Raw genomic sequence first — 6,763 nt, forward strand, 5'->3', positions numbered from 1 at the left:
AATTGACACTTTTATTTTTATGAAATTCCCCTTCTCATCTTTGTCAATATTCCTGGTTGTGAGGACTTCTCTGTATATTTTCCCATTCTCTTACTGTTGGACTATCTGTAACTCCATATTTAAAATGCACTTCCTCCAGATGATATAAAATTGGATTTAGCTCTTAAATCCAGTGTAATATTCTTTGGCTTTTTTTAAGAAAGTTTAGAGCATTTATAATTAATCTAATGATTTACATGGTTGTTTCTAAGTGTACCATCCAGCTATTTGTTTTCAATTTGTCCCATACGTATACTTTTTTGAGTTTTATGGTTTTATTAACACGAATACAATGTGCACACAAGCTGCCTCTTCATTTTCTTCGCTGTGCAGCCTGGCATTGGGATTGGTACTGACAGCCAGCTAGGCTGCTCTTTCCACAATGGCTCTGTGGTTCTTAGAGGAGACGATGTGAGAAATCACAGCCCAGTAATATATGTTCCAGATCAGCAGCATTTCAAGCTCCTTGACATTGTGGACAGAAACTTTCAGAAGTCACTGGTCAGCAAGTGCTTTGTTTTCTTGTTGTTCCAGTAACCAAAGTTGGACATCAAAATCTGGCCCCTGAATCTCCTGCACACCCTATTGTCATGCCCCTGGGCTTCTGCCAGTTCTTAATTATGACATATCGGTCTGACTGGTGCTGGATGGATTTGTTGGTTCTCTTTTTGAACTTTGGCTTCATGAGAGGTCTGAGGGTGGCCATGATGCTGAGGAGGACGTGTCCCATATATTTTTTGTTCTCCGTCCCTGCATTTTGTATGACTATTTAAATATTTTCAATATTCAGTTTTTCTTTACCATGGTCTTACTAGCTATAACTTTTACGTTTATGCAGTAGGAGCTCTAGGGTTTGCAATACGCATCTTATCACAGTCTTTCTTCAAGTAATATTATGCCTCTTGAGTTTTAATGTAAGAAATGTATAACAGTATATTTCTATTATGCCCTCCTCTTATTTATACTTTTATTGTCAAATAATCTACATCTTCATATGTCATAAACCCCACAAATATATTATTTTATAATTTAAACAATAAAATACACTTTAAAGAAATTTTAAAATGAAGGAATTTTTAAAAAATTTACCTACATAGTGACTATTCACAGTATTTTTTATTTCTTAGTAAAACTCTGGTTTACTCTTTCTTCAGCCTGAAGAAATTTACTATAAATTTTCTTCTTGTGCAGATCTTTGGGTGATGAGTTCTCCAAGGTTTTCTTTTCCTGAACATATTTTTATTTTAGCTTCATTTCTGAAGAATATTTTTTCTGGATATAGAATTTTAGGTTGACAGACCTTTTTTCAACATTTTAAAGATGTTGTTCCAAAATATTCTGGTTTGCATTGTTTCCGATAAAAAGTCAACAACTTTCTTATGGTTATTCCCCTGCATTTAATCTCTCTTTTCTCTGGCTGCTTTTAAAATTTTCTCTTTAACAATGATTTTATAAAATTTGAATTATGTGCCTTTGCTTTTCTTTTTCTTGATTAGAATTTTTTGAGCTTCTAGGACATGCAGCCTTATAATTTTGAACAAATTTGGAAAATATTAGCCATTATTTATTCAATTCCTGTAAACCTCCTTCCTGGAACTCTAATAACACTATTGTTAGAGTTCTTAGTACCATCCCATATTTCACCAAAGCTAAATATATCTGTATGGATAATTTCTATTGTTATGTCTTTAAGCTCACTGATATGTTTTCTGTGGTGTTTAATCTGCACATAACGTATTTTGGGTTCTAGACATTCTATTTTGTTCCTTTTAATATATGGAATTTCTTCCTCACTATGTTCATGTTTACATCAAACCTTGAATGATCTGGACATTTCCCTTTTCCCAGTGCTGAGGCACCTGAATTAAAGTTCAGGGGTCACCTAGGTAAAGTACAGGGGAATTACTGTTATACATTTGTCACAGTGAAAAATGATCTTTCATCATAGGCCTCTCTTCCAGTCAATGGGTTCATGGTCTGAGAATCAGATCACATCTGGAATCTAGGGGGAAAAACTTGTGGGCAGCTTTTTAATGGGCAGCTTCCCTCTGCCTCCTTATCATTTATTTTTATTTATTTTGATTGTACATATTATGCAAAATGCTTGCTTGCTGCATATTCAGATTTCTGTAAGGACTAACATATCCTGTTAACCATTTCTATATCTCACTGTGAGTCAAGCTTCCTCATCTGCCACACAGATCTTGTTGCTCGTTGTGATCATTGCACTTACCTTGCTTTTCATTGCTAAGCACTACCATCTCCGCTTTGTTATTTTGAGATGCAATCAAATTAATTGCTATCAGGATTCCCAGTCCTAAAACAGCATCTTTTACTGTCATTCATAGCCTAGAGAGAACAGCCATCCCTGAGCTCCTAAACAATTTTTGTTCCCCTTTCACCAGTTACTTGCTTAGTACTGTCACCTGGCATGTCCTCTAGGCCTTCGCATGAAATACTGTCAGCTGTTTATCCAGCTTTATGTAATATATCCTACCTACCTCTCTTTCGGAATCCTTTTTCCATCATCAGCCCTGATAACTCCGACATTCCTACCTAATTTATTTTGTGTCACTATTTTTTTTTTACATGTTTCTAATAGCTATCCTAGGAGAGAATAGCATGATCTCCCACTGTAGATGCCAGAGTGTTAAATTCTATTTCACAGGACTATCTCCCATATTGATAAACTCCCCCATCCCCAACTTTCTTTTTTGTTCTGTTCCCCCTCATTCAGCATCCTCAACATATACAATCCTGTGCATCTACTCTTGTCTCCTCATGCTATATTGGTACATATTAGCCAAATCCTGCAGCAACGGCAGCACATAGTTTTCCTCATTCCTTAGCAAGCCTAATAGTTCTCCATATGGATGTTCTGGGATTTGTGCTGGTACTATCTTAGATCGGGTTTCCTGAAAATGGGGCTTTTTAATGGGAAAGTTAATGGACAATGCTCTTAGGAAGTTCACCTGGAAGAATGTGAGAAAGGCAGAATCTGGCAGAAGGAGAAGCTGAATCACAATGTACAGTTGACCCTCGAACAATGAGAGAGTTGTTGAACAACCCTCCACACAGTTGAAGATCTGAGTATAACTTATAATTGGCCCTCCTTCTATGTGGTTCCTCCTTATACACAGTTCTGCATCCATGGATTCAGCAACTGCAGATCGTATAGTACTGTAGTACAGTAATGACCTATTTCTGGATCTCAGTGCTGGTTACACAGTATGTTTAGTGTAAGAAAATCCACTGAGTTTTAAATTAACAATAGATGGAAATTAATGCAGCATATTGTAATTCAGTGAGTTTTTTTTATGGGTTAGAGGTTTAGAAAACAGTTTTTAAAAATCTTTATTAAAAGATACTTTTCAGAGCCAATTGTTTTCAGAAAAAATAGTTTTCTTAAATGAAAATAAAGATGAAAAGACAAAACTTTAAATACTCTAAAAAATTTCCCCAGAGTTGGATTTTTTCAGTTTATATAATGCAATCTGCTTAAGCTGATCTATTCTAAACAGTCTTTCACCACTGTGACAGTCCAAAGTTAACAACTTTTATTTATATATGTAAGGTCCTTCCAGGGTACATTTGAATCATCAAAGACAGACAAAGATGTGTTTAATTTCATTTAAGTCTATTTGGTTAAATTTTCTCTCTTTGAACATCAGTAGAGCCATGTGTGATATCTAATGGAAAATATTTCAGATTATTTGCTTAAGCAGATGGTCATGTGTGAGTCTATCGTCTATTATTTATATTTTAAAGTCATTTAATTTTAGAACTATATAATTTTGTTCTCTATTTTCTTCCTTCCTTCTTAGGTGTACACCTAATACATAGATGGATTACAAAAGTATAGGAACTAGAATGTTTATAACATCACTGTTTATAATAGGCCAAAACTGCCAACTACACTATTAATGCTTATCAGCACTAGAAGGGATAAATAAACTGTGGTATATGTCCATAATCGTAGTATGTAACAATGAGAATAAAAATCAAAATCCACGTACAACAATATAAATGAAACTCACAGACATATCAATTGAAAGAAGTTCAATTATTCATGAAATACTCATGAATTCAAAGTTCAATAATTCATGGCTGAATAATATTCTGATGTGTGTGTGTGTGTATCAAAATTTGTTTATCCATTTAGCTGTCAACACTTAGGTTGTTTCCATGTCTTGATTATGAAGTAATGCTGCAATGACCATGACACTGCAGATGTCTCTTCAACATAATGATTTTGTTCTCTTTGGATATACACCCAGAAATGGAATGGCTGGATCATATGGCAGTTCTGTTTTTAATTACGTGAGGAAACTCCAAACTGTTTTTCATAGTGACTATATTAAAACACTTCCTGATGTGAAATTCCTATACACTAGCAATGAAAGATCAGAAAGAGAAATTAAGGAAACAATCCCATTTACCATTGCGACAAAAAGAATAAAATACCCAGGAATAAATACCTAAGGAGGCAAAAGACCTGTACTCAGAAAACTATAAGATACTGATGAAAGAAATCAAAAATGACACAAACAGAAGGAGAGATATACCATGTTCTTGGATAGGAAGAATCAATATTGTGATAATAACTATACTACTAAAAGCAATCTACAGATTCAATGCAATCCCTATCAAATTACCAGTGGCATTTTTCACAGAATTAGAACAAAAAATTTTACAATTTGTATGGAAACACAAAAGACCCTGAATAGCCAAAGCAATCTTGAAAAAGAAGAAACGGAGCTGGAGGAATCAGACTCCCTGACTTCAGACTATACTACAAAGCTACAGTAATCAAGAGAATATGGTACTGGCACAAAAACAGAAACATAGATCAATGGAACAAGATAGAAAGCCCAGAAATAAACCCACACACCTATGGTCAACTAATCTATGACAAAGGAGGCAAAGATATACAATGGAGAAAAGACAGTGTCTTCAATAAGTGGTGCTGGGAAAACTGGACAGCTACATGTAAAAGAATGAAATTACAACACTCCCTAACACCATACACAAAAATGAACTCAAAATGGATTCGAGACCTAAATGTAAGACCGCACACTATAAAACTCTTAGAGGAAAACATAGGAAGAACACTCTTTGACATAAATCACAGCAAGATCTTTTTTGATCCACCTCCTAGAGTAATGGAAATACAAACAAAAATAAACAAATGGGACCTAACGAAACTTCAAAGCTTTTGCACAGCAAAGGAAACCATAAACAAGACGAAAAGACAACCCTCAGAATGGGAGAAAATATTTGCAAACGAATCAACGGACAAAGGATTAATCTCCAAAATATATAAACAGCTCATGCAGCTCAATATTAAAGAAACAAACAACCCAATCCAAAAATGGGCAGAAGACCTAAATAGACATTTCTCCAAAGAACACATACAGATGGCCAAGAAGCACATGAAAAGATGCTCAACATCACTAATTATTAGAGAAATGCAAATCAAAACTACAATGAGGTATCACCTCACACCAGTTAGAATGGGCATCATCAGAAAATCTACAAACAACAAACGCTGGAGAGGGTGTGGAGAAAAGGGAACCCTCTTGCCCTGTTGGTGGGAATGTAAATTGATACAGCCACTATGGAGAACAATATGGAGGTTCCTTAAAAAACTAAAAATAGAATTACCATATGACCCGGCAATCCCACTACTGGGCATATACCCAGAGAAAACCGTAATTCAAAAAGACGCATGCACCCCAATGGTCATTGCAGCACTATTTACAATAGCCAGGTCATGGAAGCAACCCAGATGCCCATCGACAGATGAATGGATAAAGAAGATGTGGCACATATATACAATGGAATATTACTCAGCCATAAAAAGAAATGAAATGGAGGTATTTGTAATGAGGTGGATGGAGTTAGAGTCTGTCATACAGAGTGAAGTAAGTCAGAAAGAGAAAAACAAATACAGTATGCTAACACATATATATGGAATCTAAGGAAAAAAAAAAAAGGCCATGAAGAAGCTAGTGGCAAGACAGGAATAAAGACACAGACCTACTAGAGAATGGACTTGAGGATATGGGGAGCGGGTGGGTGAGATGTGACAGGGTGCGGGAGTGTCATGGACATATATACACTACCAAATGTAAAATAGGTAGCTAGTGGGAAGCAGCCACATAGCACAGGGAGATCAGCTCAGTGCTTTGTGACCACCTAGAGGGGTGGGATGGGGAGGGTGGGAGGGAGGGAGATGCAAGAGGGAAGAGATATGGGAACATATTGTATATGTATAACTGATTTACTTGGTTATAAAGCAGAAGCTAACACACCATTGTAAGGCAATTATACTTCAATAAAGATGTTAAAAAAAAAAAAAACCAAAAACACGCATGCACCCCAATGTTCATTGCAGCACTCTTTACAATAGCCAGGTCATGGAAGCAACCCAGATGCCCATCGATGGACGAATGCATAAAGAAGATGTGGTACATATATACAATGGAATATTACTCACCCATAAAAAGGAACGAAATTGAGTCATTTGTTGAGACGTGGAGGGATCTAGAGACTGTCATACAGAGTGAAGTAAGTCAGAAAGAGAAAAACAAATATCGTATATTAACGCATGTATGTGGAACCTAGAAAAATGGTACAGATGAGCCGGTTTGCAGGGCAGAAGTTGAGACACAGATGTAGAGAACAGACATATGGACACCAAGGGGGGAAAACTGTGGTGGGG

At 36.0% G+C, this 6,763-nt stretch overlaps 1 pseudogene; it reads right to left on the bottom strand.

Annotated features, from left to right (window-relative positions):
- Nucleotides 1-306: 306 nt before the first annotated feature.
- Nucleotides 307-745, bottom strand: LOC130707176 (60S ribosomal protein L32-like; annotated as a pseudogene).
- Nucleotides 746-6,763: the final 6,018 nt, after the last annotated feature.

Source organism: Balaenoptera acutorostrata, chromosome 2 (genome assembly GCF_949987535.1).
Source record: "Balaenoptera acutorostrata chromosome 2, mBalAcu1.1, whole genome shotgun sequence".
NCBI lineage: Eukaryota > Metazoa > Chordata > Mammalia > Artiodactyla > Balaenopteridae > Balaenoptera > Balaenoptera acutorostrata.